The sequence below is a fragment of the Dendrobates tinctorius genome, unplaced genomic scaffold (assembly GCF_039654945.1).
Source record: "Dendrobates tinctorius isolate UK_male_01 unplaced genomic scaffold, ASM3965494v1 ptg000060l, whole genome shotgun sequence".
NCBI classification, from domain to species: Eukaryota; Metazoa; Chordata; class Amphibia; order Anura; family Dendrobatidae; genus Dendrobates; species Dendrobates tinctorius.
In genome coordinates this window covers 50,656,009-50,675,546 of record NW_027361728.1, presented here as the reverse complement: position 1 = coordinate 50,675,546, position 19,538 = coordinate 50,656,009, and the positions used below count along the sequence as shown (strand labels likewise).

General features: G+C 42.7%; 1 long non-coding RNA gene across 1 annotated transcript; it reads left to right on the top strand.

Moving 5' to 3' along the window:
- Nucleotides 1–14,795: 14,795 nt before the first annotated feature.
- LOC141092772 (uncharacterized) lies at nt 14,796–15,831 on the top strand. The gene is made up of 2 exons (XR_012232908.1): nt 14,796–15,019; nt 15,182–15,831. It is a non-coding gene; the product is annotated as an uncharacterized lncRNA (long non-coding RNA).
- Nucleotides 15,832–19,538: the final 3,707 nt, after the last annotated feature.

Below are 19,538 nucleotides of genomic sequence, written 5' to 3'. Positions count from 1 at the left end.
CCTCCCTAGAATGGACAACAGGGGGGAAGATTTGGTGTATGTCTCTCCCTGAGGCATATATCCACCCAGATAGCAAGGGACAGGGTGGCTTTCAATGACCAGAGTATCTTGCAGGCTAGGTGACAGACCCTGACAAAAATGGCTCCTAAGGGCAGGGTAATTCCACTGCATGCCAGTGGCCCACTTCATAAACCCTGAGCAGTACTTCTCAGCTGCCCAGGCCCCTGCTTGATTTTATGGAGATGAGAGTCAGCCAAAGAGATTCCACCAAGATCTGCATACACCAGTGCCAATGCCGTTAAAAACTCGTCCATAGACCACAAAAGATGGGAAATCGGCCGGCAGGGATAAGGTCCAGGATTGGAGATCACCCTTGAGAAGGGCAACTATAATCCACACACGCTGTTCCTCACTTCCTGAGGAATAAGGGCGGAGCCTGAAGTATAATTTACAGGACTCCTGAAAAATCAAAAAATTATCTCTCCTACCAGAGAACCTGTCAGGGAGAAATATCTTGGGTTCTGGTTGAGCCTGCACCTGAGCCGAGGCCCAGAAATCTGACAACTGCTGAAGCTGCTGCAATACCTGACACAACATCTCCTTCTCCTCATCAGTGAGCAACGGGATCAGCTGGGAAATGCCTGCTTTTGAGAAATGGGTTCATCGGACAAAATTAAGGGTCGGTGATAATGTCACGATGTAACACAACCCAACGGGTTGTGGGTCAGCGGATGCACAACACACAAGCAACAGGATGGTATTGGGGAGAGGAAGGCCCTACAAATAGGGAATAAGGGATGGTCACCACCTGAGCTCAAACCTGAGCCTGTCCCTGCACTCTCCTAATACCGTATGTGGGTCCTTCCCCCCATTGCCATCAGAATACCTCAACCCTCACTGTCACCTAACACTGCCCTGGCTAGTGCACTGGCTGGCTAAGGGTGCTAGCCTAGCCACTAAAGATAATACACAGGAGATAGTGACAGACACAAAAGGGACAAGGAAAAAACACTTCGCTTTCTCTGCTGCAAAGCACCGCACAGCAGTATAAAGGCACCATGATAATGATCCTAGCAGAAGCACCACTGAACCCAGAGAGCTCCTCACACAGGCTTAGTCACTGAAGAATACTCTATCACTGACAGTCAGTTGATGCAACAGGTGACCATTTAAAGGATGATCGGAGTGGTTACTGCCCACATCAGCTGACCCAGCAGCACTGCAGTTACACCAGATTGCCAAATAACCCCCGCTGGCCTCAAAGGAAAAAAGTTTAAATTGAGTGGAATCAGAGCTGCCACAAATCCAAAAATGGATCGTGACACCCAGGCTATAAACAGCTCAGAGCTTAGTTTTTCCTGGTGAATATATGGGGATCCCAGAAAAAAATGATGTATGGTCCCCCTATGAATTGAAACTAGCAAAAGCTAAGTAGAGAATTGTGGGTTGATATTAATAGCTTGGGAAGGGGCCAGAGATATTGCCCCTCCTTCCAAGCTATATTAGCCCTCAGCCGCCCCAAAATTTGGAGTTTAGCTTCACTCTTCCCAATTGCCCTGTGGTGTTGGCAAGTGGGGTAATAGGGTTGGGGTTGATGTCACCTTTGTATTGTCAGGTGACATATAGCCCAGGGGCTAGTAATGGAGAGGCATTTATAAGATGACCACATTACTAACCCCATAGTAAGTATTGAAATAAACACACAGCAAGAATAAAACAAAACACTCTGTTTTAAACATTTATTTAAAAATAAAAAACACAATTATACTCATCTTTACACCTAATCCATTGAAGCCCTTGTCCCCTTTAAAAAAATAAAAAATAATTAACAACCATATCTCTTAGCTGTCAGATGTGAAGATATCCATCCATTGTCCATGTCCCCAATTAAAAAGCAAAAATAATAAACTGTATCCCTCACCTGTCCAATGTGAAGATAATCCATAAGGTTTCACGCTGCAATCCATCTCTCTGATTTTCAACATGACCGGTACCATGATGTAACCATTCAGTCTGAAAAATATGACAAAGTGATCTGCTAAGAGCACAGTTCAGTGTGAGCGGCACGAATGACTGCTGTGATCTCATTAAGGTCATTGTTGCATTAGTCTGCCCCATACTAATGTTATGGACAAAATAATTTGTGCACTGTGCAATATTTACATTAAGAGCAATATCATAAGCCCAATTTCCATTGTACTAATGGTGAGGGGCAGAACAAATAGAGGCTGTTTGAGATTTGATGTCTGAGAATGCCTCCAGTTCCTTCACTTTGTGTTACACCTGGCACCCTGATAATCATGGCACCAGTTCCAACAAGTAAGAAAATAGAAACAGTACAATTCCATTAACCCTAGCTGAAGTATTCAGGTGTGGTTGCCTGCTTTGAACAATAATAAACACTTCAGGCCCTGAAGTATTCAGGCGTGGTTGCCTGCTTTGAACAATAATAAACACTTCAGGCCCCCAGGACCCTAAGGCAACAGCATTGCGGAGGTGTCCCAAGTCAAAGGGGCTGGCATTGCCAGTAGCAAGCCTCGAGGTGGATCGCCAGCTCTATCCATAATCAAACTATAAGCTTTTTTTCTGTGGCTGCTCTACTGTATGCTACTGAAAGTAAAAGTTTGGCTCTGTGGGGAAAATATGTAAACATGCTCTGTGGGTGAAATTTGTTATCAGCTTCTGTAGGGGAAATGTGAAAACATGCTCTTTGTGTGAAATTTTTAACTGGTCTTCTGGTAGCAAGCCTCATGGTGAGCTGCCATCTCAATCCTAGATCATACTAATAGCTTTCATCAGCAACATTTATAGCGTATGCTACTGGAGTTGACATTTTGGAGCTGAAATGTATCAGTTTCTGTCAGGGTTCTGTGTCCAATGCTCTATCGGTGAAATTTTTCACTGGACTGACTTTACTTTCTATTTTGCCATGATTGCTATGGTGATAGAACCCCTTAACATCATTTACCTGGCCACATTTGTTTGCAGGGCAATTGTTTTGCTCTTAACCCCATTTTTATTCAATTTGCAGCCCCCTAGCCCTTACTCCGGGTCATTTTACAGCACTGAAGTTCAAGTCACCATTGACTTTTTTCAGATTTGGGTTCCAGGGTCAAGTTTGTATCCCTAACTGGACTTTTTAAAAAGTTTCTAACCGGAGAACCCAAAAAACCATGGGTTCACTCATCACAAGTCCTTCTCTAGTAAGCAAATAACTTCAAAGTAACATATCAAAATATGCATATTAGAATATAGTATGTCTTTTTTACTACATATAGGAAAACTTTTATTTGCTCTAACTGGAAACTTGCTTTAAACCTGTTATTTAAAGCAACTCTCTAAGAATAATGAATAATTCTAAAAATCATTAAATGAATTGACAACCCTTTCCAAATGTGCATAGATATGCACAGTATAATGATATTGTAACAAATGTTTTTCCATAATCTAATAATTTTGATTGAAGAGTATGAACATCTTTTCAGAGTAAAAAAAAAGGTCAGGATATATTTGCCTGTATGTTTTTGCACAGTTTAATGTAATAAAAGCTGCATCAGCAGCATAAGATTGATGTGTCTTTTTGAACCGTAGTGTCAACAGGTGCAAAAAATCAGACGTCTAACGGTTTATATCTGATTATAAGCCTACTTATGTTGTCATTCCAGGAAGGTTACTTTCAGGGGAATTCATTTGGCAGAAGAAATACATTCAGAGCCAAGATAAAATAAAGTTGCAATTTCACAATGACAATTATAATTACTCAGTGTTATTCGGTTATAAAAAGCATTTACAGAAGTTGTTTTCAGTTGTTTTATTTATATCTCCATTTAAACGAGCCAGAGAATTTTGTATATATTTGAATTATATACAATTGCTTTTGTCAATCTTAATGCAGAAATAAACTCTCAGTACATTTAAGTGAGTTTTAGAGGTATGAAATTTGATACGATATTATGATTGATGAAGAAGTATGAGCGAATCTGTTAAAATTCCAATTCACCAGTTTCACTCAATTTGGCCTGAAAAATCGGTCTGCATGCAATTTATTCAATGTGATTAAAATAACTGGTATTAACCCCTTAATGACCAGGGGTATTTTTGGTTTTACATTTTCATTTTTCCCTCCCCTTCTTTCCAGAGCCATAACTTTTTTATTTTTCTGTTTATATGGCCATGTGAGGGCTTATTTTTTGCGGGACGAGTTGTACTTTTAAATGACATCATTGGTTTTACCATATTGTGTACTCTAAAACAGGAAAAAAATTCCAAGTGCGGTGAAATTGCAAAAAAAGTGCAATCCCACGCTTGTTTTTTGCTTGGCTTTTTTGTTAGGTTCACTAGATGCTAAATCTGACCTGCCATTATGATTCTCCAGGTCATTACGAGTTCATAGACACCAAACATGTCTATGTCCTCTTTTATCTAAGTGGTGAAAAAAATTCCAAAGTTTGCAAAAAAAAAAAAAAAATTTGCGCAATTTTCCGAGACCCGTAGCGTCTCCATTTTTCATGATCTGGGGTCGGGTGAGGGCTTATTTTTTCCGTGCCGGACTGACATTTTTAATGATACCACTTTTGTGCAGATACGTTCTTTTGATCACCCGTTATTGCATTTTTATGCAATGTCTTGGTGACCAAAAAAACGTAATTCTGGCGTTTTGAATTTTTATTGATAGATCGGGCGATTCTGAATGTGGCGATACCTAATATGTGTATGTGGGATTTTTTTTACTGTTTTATTTTGATTGGGGCGAAAGGGGGGGTGATTTGAACTTTTAGGTTTTTTTAATTTTTTTTTATTTTTAAACTTTTTTTTTTTACTTTTGGCATGCTTCAATAGCCTCCATAGGAGGCTAGAAGCTTGCGCAACCCGATCGGCTCTGCTACATATGGGCGATGAGCAGATCGCCCATATGTAGCAGATTTACTGCTGTGCTTTCAGTGCCGACCACCGGGTGGTGCTGAAAGCCATATGCCTGGAACAACCATAGAGGTCTCATAGAGACCTCTGGTTGTCCAGGCAACATGACGCCGACCCCCGATCACGTGACGGGGGTCGGCGATGAGGTCATTTCTGGCCCGGCGGCCGGAAATGCTATTTAAATGCCCGCTGTCAGCTTTGACAGCGGCATTTAACTAGTTAATAGGCGCGGGCGGACGGCGATTCCGCTCGTGCCTATTGCGGCACATGTCAGCTGTTCATAACAGCTGACATGTCCCGGCTTTGATGCGGGCTCAGCGCCGGAGCCCTCATCAAAGCAGGGGATATGTCTAATGATGGACTGTGTCCGTCATTAGACATTAAGGGGTTAAAAGACAATTGTTATGCTTGGAGATTCCAGAAAATTAGAACTGGAAGGGGATAATAAAAAGCAAACCTTTTACTCACCTGACCTCACTCCAAAGATCCCACCCGGTATTATTCTGGTTCCCTTACTTCCTGTCCCTTGTGCCTGTCATCTCTTCAGAGTTTTTCTTCCCTTTTTGGAGGCTGGGCTCACCCCTTTTCCTCTTGTGCCACAGACATGGGTAACATCTTTGCTCTGCATGTCGTTTTTTAACCAAACACGTTATTTTTCTCCAACAGAATGAGGCAGGATAGATCATTTGTTCTTTCATGTTAGGTGCAGGGGTTGGACAAAATAATGGACACACCTAATGTTTTGGCATCATAGTCTTCGAACAGGTTATAAACATGCAAACCGTGAAATATGGTAATGTTTTGTAGTTGATTATTTGTATTATGTGATATGTGTATGTAAATTAACTGTTTGTTTTGCAGAATTGTAAGAACATTGAGGAAAACCTGCTACCAATGGCAGAACTCTTGGATTTTCAAAGAGGCCAAATTGCTGGTGCTCGTATGGCAGGCGCTAGTGAAACAGAAAGTGCCCGAATGCTTGGCGTGTACAGAGGTACTGTCTCCAAAGTAATGACTGCGTTTGAAAGAGAAGAAAAAACATCTGCAGCAAAGCACGGGTCCGGCCGAAAGTCGTAGTTGACTGAGAGAGACCGTCGGACTCTAAAGTGAATTGTGAGAGAGGATCGCAAGACCACGGCTCCGAAAATCACTGCTGAGCTCAATGAGCACCTACAGAACCGAGTTTCCATGAAAACTGTTCTTTGGGAGCTGCACAAATCTGGATTCCATGGAAAAGCTGCAATTCGAAAACCGCTGCTCTTAATGACAAATGTTTCCAAGCGTTTAGAATGGTGTAGAAACCTCCAGAATTGGTCCCTCGAGTAATGGAAACATGTGATATTCACAGACGAATCATCGTTTACCCTATTTCCGACCTCCGACCGAGTGTACGTTTGGAGACAGCCGAAAGAAGCATTCCATCCAGACTGCCTTCTCCCAACCGTAAAACATGGCAGAGGTTCAGTGATGATCTGGGGTGCTATTTCATGGAGATCCGCCGGGCCAATGATATCCCTTCATGGAAGAATTAACAGCCGAGATTATTTAGGCATTTTGGGCAACCAAGTGCATCCTATGGTTCAAGCACTGTTCCCGGAGAGGAACACCATCTTTCAGGATGATAATGCACCAATTCATAGAATCGTTAAAGCATGGCACGAGGAACATTCTAATGAAGTTGAGCATCTCATCTGGCCCCCACAATCCCCAGATCTCAACATTATTGAGCATTTATGGTCGATTTTACAGATTCAAGTTAGATGTCGATTTCCGCCGCCATCGTCGCTCAAAGAACTGGAGGGTGTTTTAACTGAAGAATGGGCTAAAATTCCGTAAAAGGTAATCGCCGCAAAAGGTGGACCTCCACCATATTAAACTAACTTTTGTTGATGTTTCCAGTTGTTTCCATTATCTTGTCCAACCCCTGTGTGTGTGTATATATATATATATATATATATATATATACACACACTTCATTATTTTGGCATACTATTGTCATTGATGCTTGTATTGCAATTTTTCACAGCTATGCACTTTGTATCATTTTTTGCTTATTTGCACATTTGACCTTTCATGTCCTTTCAAGCGTATTATTATGTGTCTGACTATTTATATCCCCATCTTTGCTATTATGTCTTATTGACAGGAATATTTGAGGATTAGACTTATGACACTGTTCAGTCTAATCCCCAGTATTTTGCTTTGTTGTGTCTTTTAAATACTTGTTGTTTTGATCTGTTTGGTCACAATAAATATTTCTATTTTTTGTATATTCTTGGTTGATCACTTTTCATTTCATTTTCATTCATAGTGCTTTTCTCTTTGTTCTTCCAAGCATCTTGCTCACACTATGTGACTTCTGTATCCCAGATATATATATATATATATATATATATATATATATATCCTATATATGGTGATGCTCTCTTACATCTAGCTTTTACATTCCCTTTTTGGAGACTGTAGCACTGACTAGCAATCATATGACATCATTTACTGTCTTATATTTTTGCATGTGGCCTAATCAGCCATGAATAGTAAAGATGAAAACAAAAGTGAGGACTGCAGCAAAAAGAAGAGATGAATCTAGCCAGCTTGTGCTATTTTACTTCATTTGTTCAACTGAATTGCAAAAAAAAAATCACATTTTTTGAAAATCAGAATTTTTGTGAAGTTGAAGTGAATATGATTTGCCTCAAATTGATTTGCTCATATACTTAGTAAATTTGTGATTATACCATCTCCTTATTCTTGAATGGGATTATTAATTTCAACTTCATATTGGACACTCTAAGAATAATATTTTAATTATTTTGGGAATCTGACAACTTGTGCATCAGTTTTAAAAATTTTACTGACACAGTCACTATTGAACTGTTTAGTGGGGCTTTTGATATTGTAAAGGTGGAGAACCCCTTCTAAAGACCCAGGAATGTGTATTTTACAGTCTGTGATTTGTAATTTGATGCTTTCTTGTCTTGAAGGCTGCTGATTTCCTGTCACAGGGGTGGACGGGGTTAAGTTTTGATCCAGCCAAGGGTTGAGAAGGAATTAAGTAGGGAATGAGAGTTAGATCCCATGTATTAGAGAAGTTTGAGTTTAGCTAGAAAAGAAGGAACACTGCTCTGAGCATTGGAACCGGTTTGGGTGTGCATGAAAAGAATAGCAGACTCAAGAGAAGGTAGCAAGATTCTGCATTACACAGCAACAGACAGGGTAGTTTTCTCCTCTAAGGAGACAAAAGTGGGGCACCTACAGCAAGTACTCTTAAAGGGAACCTGTCAGCAGGATTGTGCACAGGACACTACAGACAGTGTCAGGTCGATGCCATTGTACTGATCAAAATGGTACCTTGGTTGATGAAATCCATCTTGTAGTTGTCCTTTAATCTTTATTTTCAGTTTTGTGTTAATGAGATTCTCGTGCCCCAAGGCGGGGTTGGAGTATGTGGTGCTCTGATTAGATATTCATAATGCAGACTGCTGACTGGTCACTGAACCCTCACTGACCTGCCCCCTAGGTTGCATAATGAATATCTGTATATACTTAAAAATGCAGAGAGACAAAGAAAACCCTATATTAAGGGTCACCAATCTAACCCAAGAAGAGGTACGAAACCAGCTAAATAAGATTAAAATAGGTAAATCTCAGGGTTCGGATGGCATACACCCATCAGTACTAAGAGAACTAAATAATGTAATAGACAAGCCATTGCTTCTTATATTTATGGACTCTTTAGCGATGGGGTCTGTTCCGCAGGACTGGCGCATAGCAAATATGATGCCAATATTCAAAAAGGGCTCTAAAAGTGAACATGGAAATTATAGGCCAGTAAGTAAAACCTTTATTGTTGGTAAAATATTTGAAGGGATGTTAATCTAGATTATCTCAATAAGAATAACTGTTTAACTCCATATCAGCATGGGTTTATGAGAAATCACTCCTGTCAAACCAATCTAATAAGTTGTTATGAAGAGGTAAGCTATAGACTGGACCAAGGTGAGTCATTGGATGTGGTATATCTTGATTTTTCCAAAGTGTTTGATACCGTGCCACACAAGAGGTTGGTACACAAAATGAGAATGCTGGGTCTGGGGGAAAATGTGTGTAAATGGGTAAGTAACTGGCTTAATGATAGAAATCAGAAGGTGGTTATAAATGGTATATTTTCTAACTGGGTTGCTGTGACCAGTGGGGTACCGCAGGGATCGGTGTTGGGACCTATTCTCTTCAACATATTTACTAACAATTTGGCAGAAGGTTTAGATAGTAAAATATCAATATTTGCAGATGATAAAAAACTATGTAAAGCAGTCAATATAAGAGAAGATAGTATTCTGCTACAGATGGATCTGCTTAAGTTGGAAACTTGGGATGAAAGGTGGCAGTTGCTGTTTAACAATGATAAATGTAAGGTTATACACATGGTAAAAAGGAATCAATATCACCATTACACACTGAACAGGAAACCACTGGGTAAATCCGACATGGAGAAGGATTTGGGGATACTAGTTAATGATAAACTTACCTGGAGCAGCCAGTGCCAGGCAGGGGATGCCAAGGCAAACAGGATCATGGGGTGAATTAAAAGAGGTCTGGATACACATGATGGGAGCATTATACTGCCTCTGTACAAATACCTGGTTAGACTGCACATGGAGTACTGTGTACAGTTTTGGGCACTGGTGCTCAGAAAGGATATAATGGAACTAAAGAGAGTACAAAGGAGGGCAACAAAACTAATAAAGGGGATGAGGGAACTACAATACCCGGAGAGATTAGCAAAATTAGAATTATTTAGTTCATCTGGCTGTTCATCACTACGATACTCTTAGAAGCACCCTTGACCAAGTAGCTCCCCTCACCCTCAGAGCCTCCAAGCACAGAGTAAAACAGCCCTGGCTCACATTGCAAACTCAACTTCAACAGCGATGCTCTAGGAGTGTTGAACGCCTATGGAGAAAAACCCGCACACAGAAGACTTCATCCACTTCAAATTTATGTTAAGAACCTATAACGCTGCACTTCACCTCGCCAAACAGACCTACTTCACCAGCCTGATATCCTCACTAGCCAACAATCCCAAGAAACTTTTTGACACCTTTCACTCCCTCCTCAGGCCGAAAGCACAAGCCCCTATCACAGACATTTGTACTGATGAGCTGGCCTCCCACTTTACAGAAAAAATAGATAATATCCATCAGGAAATCTGCTCCCAACCACCTGCATCTCCCCTGGCTCACTTTCCACATTTGACCCCATCACAGAAGAAGAAGTCTCCAGACTCCTCTCCTCTTCTCGTCTGACCACATGTACTACTGACCCCATTCCCTCACATCTCCTCCAGTCTCTCTCTCTCCAGTCGTCACAACTCACTTAACTGCAATCTTAAATCTCTCCCTCTCCTCAGGCATTTTCCCATCCTCCTTCAAGCACGCCATAGTTACTTCATTACTAAAAAAAACCCGCTCTTTACCCATCCTGCACAAACAACTACAGACCTGTCTCCAATCTCCCCTTCATCTCTCAACTTTTGGAGTGCCTAGTTTACTCCTGCCTTACCCGTTACCTCTCCACTCACTCCCTTCTAGACCCTTCACAGTCCGGCTTCCGCCCCCTACATTCCACTGAAACTGCACTCATCAATGTGACCAATGACCTTCTGACAGCAAAACGTAATGGTGACAACTCTCTGCTCATTCTTCTCGACCTATCTGCAGCTTTCGACACTGTTGACCACCATCTCCTACTCTCTTGCCCCAGTCACTAGGTATTAAGGACACTGCTCTCTCCTGGTTCTCTTTCTATCTTTCTGACCGCTCCTTCAGTGTTTTGTTCTCTGGCTCAAAGTAATCTTCTCTTCATCTCGCTGTCGGGGTACCTCAGGGCTCAGTCCTTGGCCCCCTTCTCTTCTCTCTCTACACAGCCCCATTTGGACAGACCATCAGCAGATGTGGCTTTCAGTATCATCTTTATGCTGATGACACACAACTATATATGTCATTCCCTGACCTTACCCCGCTGTACTACAGAATGCCAGTGACTGTCTGACCGCAGTCTCCAACATCATATCCGCTCTCTATCTGAATCTCAACCTCTCCAAAACTGAACTTCTTCTGCTCCTGCCATCTACTAACCTCCCTAAACCTGACATTTCCCTCTCCGTTGGTGGCACCACAATAACACCCCGGCAGCAGGCGCGCTGTCTGGGTGTTATGTTTGACACCAATCTCTCCTTCACATCCCATATACAATCTCTTGCCCGCTCTTGCCACTTACACCTAAAGAACATCTCTAAAATCCGCCCTTTTCTCACCATGGAAACAACAAAAACCCTCACTGTAGCATTGATCCACTCCCGTCTGGATTACTGCAACGCTCTATTAATTGGCCTCCCGATTACTCGACTATCCCCTCTCCAGTCCATACTTAGTACAGCAGCCTGGGTCATCTATCTGGCTAATCGGTACTCAGAAACATCCGCTCTTTGCCAGTCCTTACATTGGCATCCCATTCAATATAGGATCCAATTCAAAGTACTTGTTCTCACCCACAAAGCTCTCCACCATGCAGCACCTCCCTACATCTTCTCCCTCATTTCTGTCTATCGTCCTTACCGACCGCTGTCCTCTGCAAACGACTTTCGACTAACCTCTGCACTAATCCATACCTCCCACTCCCGACTCCAAGACTTCTCCCGCGCTGCATCAATCCTCTGGAATTCTATACACCAAGAAATTAGGACTATCCACAATTTGCATAGTTTCAGGTGCTCCCTTAAAACACATTTGTTCAGAGCGTCCTATCACATTCACTAATCAAAGTCATGTGTAAGTGTGCATGTGTAGCCCATTCACTATCTCCATCCATCCCTCACTCCCTCAAGATGGCTGGACCATCATTGTAAATATACCATTGTAAATACACACCTGTTCTTTGTATCTCCCCTACCTCATTGTAGATTGTAAGCTCTCACGAGCAGAGTCATCTTATATTGCTTTAATTATTGTATTGTTAACGTTGTTACTTATGACTTGTGTTTTAAAACTGTTAAACTGTAAAGCGCTGCGGAATATGTTGGCGCTATATAAATAAAGATTAATATTATTACTAGTCTAGAAAAAAGATGACTAACCATGTATACGTATATATGGGGACAATACAAATTTCTCTCTGAGGATCTGTTGATACCGAGGAATGTGATTGTCACAAGGGGCAATCTATGCCTCTGGAGGAAGAAGGTTTTTCCAACAACATAGAAGAGGATTCTTTAATGTTACAGTGAGAATATGGAAATCCTTGCCTGAGGAGGTGGTGATGGCAAACTCAGTCGAGGGGTTCAAGAGACACAAATATAAACCTAGCACTCAACTTAAAGGTATTTGCAAGGCGGTTTATTGTAGTACACGAAAAAAAGACGTTTCGTCAATATGACCTTCTTCAGTTATGTGTGGTATATAGAGGGTGCTTTAAGCATTGAGGAGAATAATCACCGCATCTGGAGCCACGTTTGCCCCTCTCCTATATACTGACAAGCTCATTACCTGAGAGAGATTATTCTCCTCAATGCTTAAAGCACCATCGTCCTTTCTGATAGATGCCTATAAGCTCTACACAATCTATATACCACACGTAACTGAAGAAGGTCACATTGACCGAAATGTCTTTTTTCGTGTACTACAATAAACCACCTTGCAAATACCTTTAAGTTGAGTGCTAGGTTTATATTTGTTGCTTTAACGGTTTGGGAACCTAACCTTAGCACCATCTTGAGTTGTGCTCACGGTGTTCTTTCTATATGAGGGGTTCAAGAGGGGCCTGGATGTATTCCTGGAGTGTAACAATATTGTGTCTTACAGTTATTAGGTTTTTTAGAAGGATGTAGATCTGGGGATTTATTCTGACGGAATAGAGCCTGAACTGGATGCACAAATGTCTTTTTTTGGCATTGCTAACTATGTTACTATGCTAGATCTTCAGGCGCCATCCGCATTGTGCCATGCATCTTCCCAAATAATTTTTTTGCATGGCGACAACATCCTGTTAACTACACTACACCAATTAATGTGTAAGGGATAATGTAGTTCAGCATTCCTCTATGTCTCCAGCTTCTCTGAATAGCAGTAAAGCACTGCTATTTAAAGGTGCCAGGTAGTGACACCATCACTCCTCAGAGCCACCGGCTCAATACTTCTCTCAGCAAGAGCCAGCGGCTCTGAAGATAGTTGCCCTCACTACCAAGCACCCATGAATAACAGGAACTTCACTGCTATTCAGAGATGCTGAAGACATTAGGGAATGATGGACTACATCATACAAGCTTTGTGAGAACATTTTTGGTAATAAATTGGTGAGCGAGGGATAGTGTTGGGGAGACTTTAACCCCTTAACGTCTGCCGATAGGCCTTTTAACGGAGGTAGTTAAGGGTACTTAAACCACAGTGCTGTTAATTAGCAGCACTGAGCAAAAAGTGTATAGCGACTCCCAGAGTCAAAATTTCTCTGGGGCCTTGGCTGATGGGGGTATCTGAGAACCCAGAGAACATAATCTGGGTCGGTTTTTACTGACCCCATGGTAGCGATCGCTGCTATTAACAGTATAATGGTGACTGCAAAAAATAAAGTCCTATTTTGCCATTTAATTTCTCTCTCCTCTGATGTGATCGCACATCAGAGGAGAGAGAAATAGGGTCTCTTTGATTTAAGGGCATTAAAATGATAAGCTTGAAAATTGTGAAATTTAAAAAATTCACCATATTTCCATTTTTTTCATGAATAAACACAAGTCATATGGAAGAAATTTTACCACTAACGTGAAGTACAATATGTCACAAAAAAATAATCTCTGAATCAGCGGGATCCGTTAAAGTATTCCAGTGTTATAACCTCATAAATTGACAGTGGTCAGAATTGTAAAAATTGGCCTGGTCATTAAGCTGCAAACTGGCTCTGTCACTAAGGGGTTAATCAGTTTTTTTTCAGTGTGCTTTTACTTTTTTTATTACCTGATAAGACACCTCACCTTTAGTAACTTCTGGGCTTGCTGCCAGCTGACATTACACAGCTGACATCAACCCCAAAAAATATTCTGGGGCAGCTACGGGCTTGTATTTTTTTGCTGGGAATGGGTCAATAACATTGGACCTTCCCAGCCTGAGAATATAAACCTGCAATTGTCTGCTTTACCTTTGTTGTTCATCAAAAACTAGATGGTGGCCCAATTCTAACGCATCGGGTATTCTAGAAAATGTATGTAGTTTATGTAAAGGGAATCTGTCAACCCACTTTTGCCCCATAAGCTGGGGCCACCACCATCAGGGGCTTATCTACAGCATTCTGTAATGCTGTAGATAAGCCCCTGATGAAACCTGAAAAATAAGAAAAACACAGATTATACTCACCGTGGGGTGGAGGCAGGTGCAGTGGGTATTGTGGTCCGGCGCCTCCCATTTTCATATGATGATGTCCTCCTCCTTGCTTCTCCCTCAGCTCCTGCACATGCGTACTTTATCTGCCCTGTTGAGGGCAGAGTAAAGTACTACAGTGCGCAAGCGTCAGGAAAGGTCAAAGAGGTCTGGCGCCTGTGCACTGCAGTGCTCTGCTCTGCCCTCAACAGGGTTGATAAAGTATGTGTGCGTAGGACCTGAGGGAGAAGCAAGGAGGAGGACATCACAGTATGAAGATGGGAGGTGCCGGACGGGACGGTGGCACCCATTGGACCGGACCGAATGCTGGGGTGAGTATAATCTAACTCTTTTTTCTTATCTTTCAGGTTTTATCGGGGGCTTATCTACAGCATTACAGAATGCTGTAGATTAGCCCCTGATGGCGGTGGCTGCAGCTGATAGGCCAAAAAAGGGGTGACAGATCCCCTTTAACCCTCCGTCAGGCGCAATAGATCTGACAGGCACACAGTAATTAGTTTCACTTCTCTCTCCTTGCCCACTTATCAGAAAACCCCACCCCTCCTAGTTATCTCCTGACTCTACAGGCTCTGTGAAACCTGATATCACAGTGACTCAGCAGACCTTCTAGTGAGCAGATATCAACACTTTGGCTTCTCAGGCACATTGCGCCTGATTTCAACACAAATTGAAAGGTTAGTATTTTCTTTTTTTATTCATCACGATTGTGTATTTAGCTTGTTTTATGAAGGATTAATGTTAAGTTAGTGTACATAAGTACTGTTTTCTTATACAAAAGGAGGGTGGCTTCTAAGGCACATTGCGCCCTAACACATACTCTTTCTCTTTTGCTTCAGATTTTCTGCTGCAATGGCCAGAAAACAGTATGATTCATCTAAACCCCTTCATTTAGAAGAAATGAAGATTTTTTTGTTAGAAGATGATGAGGAAGAACCAGCAGTAACTGAGGATTTAGAGGAATCTAGTGACATTTCATCTGAAGATGAGGTAGCAGAATGTAACACTGATTCTGGAACAGAGCAGGATGGTGATGACACTGATACAGAGGAAACAGACACAGATCTAGCTTATTATTTGGGCAAAGATAAAAATACAAAGGACGTCCCAAGGACGTTCCAGAACAAACACCGACTCTACCACCTTCTAAAAGACGCAGTTGTACTACCTGCTCATTTGTATCTGGTTTCAGAAGGTTTTCTAAATATGACTGCAAAATATGTAAAGAATCAATCTGCCTTTCCCATGCAACTTTCGTCTGCCAGCCTTGCTTTTCTAAGTGTACCTGTGCTGCTTCTGCTGCAATTGAAACCACTGAAGATGAGTAGAAAATAATTAAGTAACATCTAAGTGCAATATCCTTTAAGTTTTTTTCCATAATTTTATATTTAAGTAAAGATAACTGGAGCCTATTTGGCGGTACAACCGAAAAGTGGTACTTTTAGTTTTAATAAGTTTATGGTTAATAAATGTATTTTTTTGCATCTGATTTGGTGTAATCTCTTTTAATACATTCCTATGAAGGTCACTGACTACTTCTATAGTCCTGAAATTGAAATATGTAGCTACTATAGGTGGTTTTCTGACCTGTGCTTGTCAGGCACATTGCGCATGAACTGAGGAGAATCTATATTGCGCCTGACGGAGGGTTAAATTCCGCGCCAATATCGCTGATTGCGGCAAATCTGTGTGGCAGGAGATGACACGTGGAAACCATCAGGAGATCAGCAGCTAGCGCCGCAGATCTCCCAACACCACCACTACCGTCAGGAGATCTGCAGCGCTAGCCGCTGATCTCTCCTGATGGTTGCCGCTGGTCATCGGTGACGCAGCCGGGAGATGACTGGCACAGCGCTCAATGAGCAGATGTACCCAGGCTCCATAGGAGAGGAGACTCTCCTCCTGGCCCTGGGTACCATAAACCTGTAAAAAATAGAATTAAAATAAAAAATAGTGATATACCCACCTTCCGACGGCCTCCGGACTTTTTTCCTCCTCTCACCATGCGCCCGGCATCTTCCGGTCCCAGTAATGCTTTGTGCAAAAGACCGCTGATGATGTCACGCTCTCGTGAGAGTGACGTCATCTCCGGTTCTTTGCGCTAAGAATTACTGGGACCGGAAGATGCCGAGAGCGTGGAGAGGAGATCGGGGGCCATCGGAAGGTGAGAATAACCTATTTTTTTATTTATTTTTATTCTTACCTTCCGATGGCCCCCGATCTCCTCTCCATGCTCCCGGCATCTCCCGTTCCCAGTAATGCTTAGCGCGAAGGACAGGAGATGACGTCACTCTCGTGAGAGTGTGATGTCATCAGCGGTCTTTTACGCAAAGCATTACTGGGCCTGGAAGATGCCGGGCACGTGGTGAGAGTAGGGAAAAAGACCGGGGGCCGTCGGAAGGTGAGTATATCACTATTTTTTATTTCAATTCTATTTTTTATAGGTTTATGGTACCCAGGGCCTGGAGGAGAATCTCCTCTCCTCCGGACCCTGGGTACCATCTGCACATTGATCGTTGCACCTGTCATCTCCCAGCTGTGTTGCTGCTGACCTCCGTGCGGCAGGAGGTGACCTGCGGCAACCATCGGGAGATCAGCGGCTAGCGCCGCACATCTCCCGGCGGTAGCGGTGGCATGTGTCGTTTGAATGCCACGCCAATTCATGGACGGACTGCACCTGTCGCTGATTGGTCTCGGCTGGCCAATCAGCAATGCGGGATTTCCGTTACAGACAGACAGACAGACAGAATTAGACGATTTTATAGTAGATAGATGGACCGCACGTCATTTTTTAAAATTATTAAACAGTTAATGTACTAGGTTGCCACACTAGTAACAAGTAGCAGTGTTACTGCTATGGAACATATAATCAGTCTCTAAATGATCCAGACTGTAGCACTTACTTTTATGTGCTTGAGGGCTCATACTCACGTGAGACTCGCACGATTCTCGTGCGAGTCTCTCGCATGAAAACCTGACACTACCCCCGACACTCAGACCGGAGCATGCGGCTGCATAGAAATACATGTATCCGCATGCTCCAGTCCGAGTGCCGGTGGCAGTGCCAGGTTTTCATGCAAGAGACTTGCATGAGAATCATGAGAGTCTCTCGCAATTGAATATGAGCCCTGAGGGTGCAAATATCCCGACCCTCCGTTGTTGGTGGATATCGGTGGTGTTTTGCACTGTATCCAAAATAGGGTGCGTCTTCCAGTTATGGAATAAACCCCCATGAGGATCACTGTAGAGTACAGCGTTCAGCCTCGGCTAATGGTGCCACCATGTAGTAACGTGATGAGCATGGGCGTGGTTGAGCGGTGACGTCATCTGTCCGACGTATTGACGGACGTGTGCAAGGGCCAAACTTGATGCGTTTTGAGGGAACCGCCCCTTTCTCAAGTTATGGCTCCTGCACTGCCACTACTGTTATGAATGAGTCACCGAGGAGGAAAAACAAAAACAAGCTAAGCCACAGAAAACCAGAGAGGTTGGTAACTAAGCGGATTGCAGACCCCTGATCCTATCCACACAACTAGCAGTAGCTGTGGAGCATACCTACGATGATCCTAGACACCTCATCACAGCCGGAGAACTAAATAAGCCTAAAGCAAGAAAAGGGGAAATCCAAACTGCCCCAGAGCAGACCCCAAAGCAATAGACAGCCCCCAAACATGTATTGTCAGTGAGACAAGATGAAGACACAAACACAGATAGAAAAATAGACTGAGCAAACGATGGGGCCCACACTAACTAGAAAGGACAGGAAAGGAAAGATGCTGTCTGCAATCACGCCCAAAAACCCTGCCAAAAAATGTCCAGCACTTTCTGATAACAAAAACCATGAAGTCGCTAGACTTATATTCCGTATATCAGCACTCTGGTATATTCTGAAGACAGAGCAAAAAGAGACCAATCTGATCAGGGACAAAAAACAAACTGGCATAAACAGAGACATAAGAATGGAAATTCAGCACAGCCCCAGCAGGAGCTGGCTGACCACTAATCTGAGTAAACCAGACCAAATCTCATGTGAAAAATAGCAGAGCACACTTAGCTTGAGAAGGCAGGAACAGAACTGGAAATCAGAACCTCAGGGCAGGAAAAATCACCAGCACAAAATTAGGGAGTCTGCTGTCTTAAATCCAGTCAGAGACTCCTGATGTCCAATCACAGTCCTCCTCCTCAGGTGACAGGTCTCTGCCATTTAGATCAGCTTCATTACCTACTGTCACCACCAGAGGGAGCCCGGATGGAGAACTCATGACTCCTCTGTCAACACAGCCAGCTCCACCACCCTCACCAGAAGCCAGAGGTAAATGTTATGAATGCGTCACCGAAGGAGGAAAAAACAAAAATACAAGCTAAGTACAGAAAACTGGAGAGGTTGGTAGCTATCGGATTGCAGACCCCTGATCCTATCCACAACAACTAACATTAGCCGTGGGGGGTTCCTACGATGCCCTAGACCCCTCGATCACAGCCGGAGAATTAAATAGGCCTAAAGAAAGAAAGGGGAAATCTAAACTGCCCCAAAGCAGACCCCAAAGCAATAGGCAGCCCCCAACATATAATGACGGTGAAGCAAGATGAAAACACTAACACAGATAGAAAGATAGGTTAAGCAAACGATGGGTCCCAAGCTAACTAAAAAGGACAGGACAGAAAAGCTGCTGTCTGCAATCCGTAAAAAACCCTACCAAAAAATGTCCCAACCGTCTGATAGGAAAAACAGGCCCTGAAGTCGCTAGGACTTCAAAATGACTATATCAGCACTCAGGTAAATTCTGAAGACAGAGCAAAGAGACAAACCGATCAGAGACAAAAATGGAACTCAGCATACCCCCGACCGGGGATGGCTGAACTCCAAAAAACAAGGTAAACAAAACAAAACTAATAAGTTCAATAGCAGAGCAAAAACTTATCTTTGGGAAGCAGGAATCAGACTGGTCTCCAAGAATCCAGCAGAGAATTCACCAGCGACTCAGAAGGGCATCGGCTGCCTTATATCCAGTCAGAATTTCCTGTTACCCAGTCATCATCTACCAGATCAGGTGTTTGGTAATCAGCCTCACTGCCTTCCTTCACCAGAAGAGGGAGTTCATCAGACATCGACGGTGAAGGGGAAATTGAACTCACAACAGGTAAACCAGAAAATGAGTTCATAACACACTACCTACTTATATCCACCCACGCCTC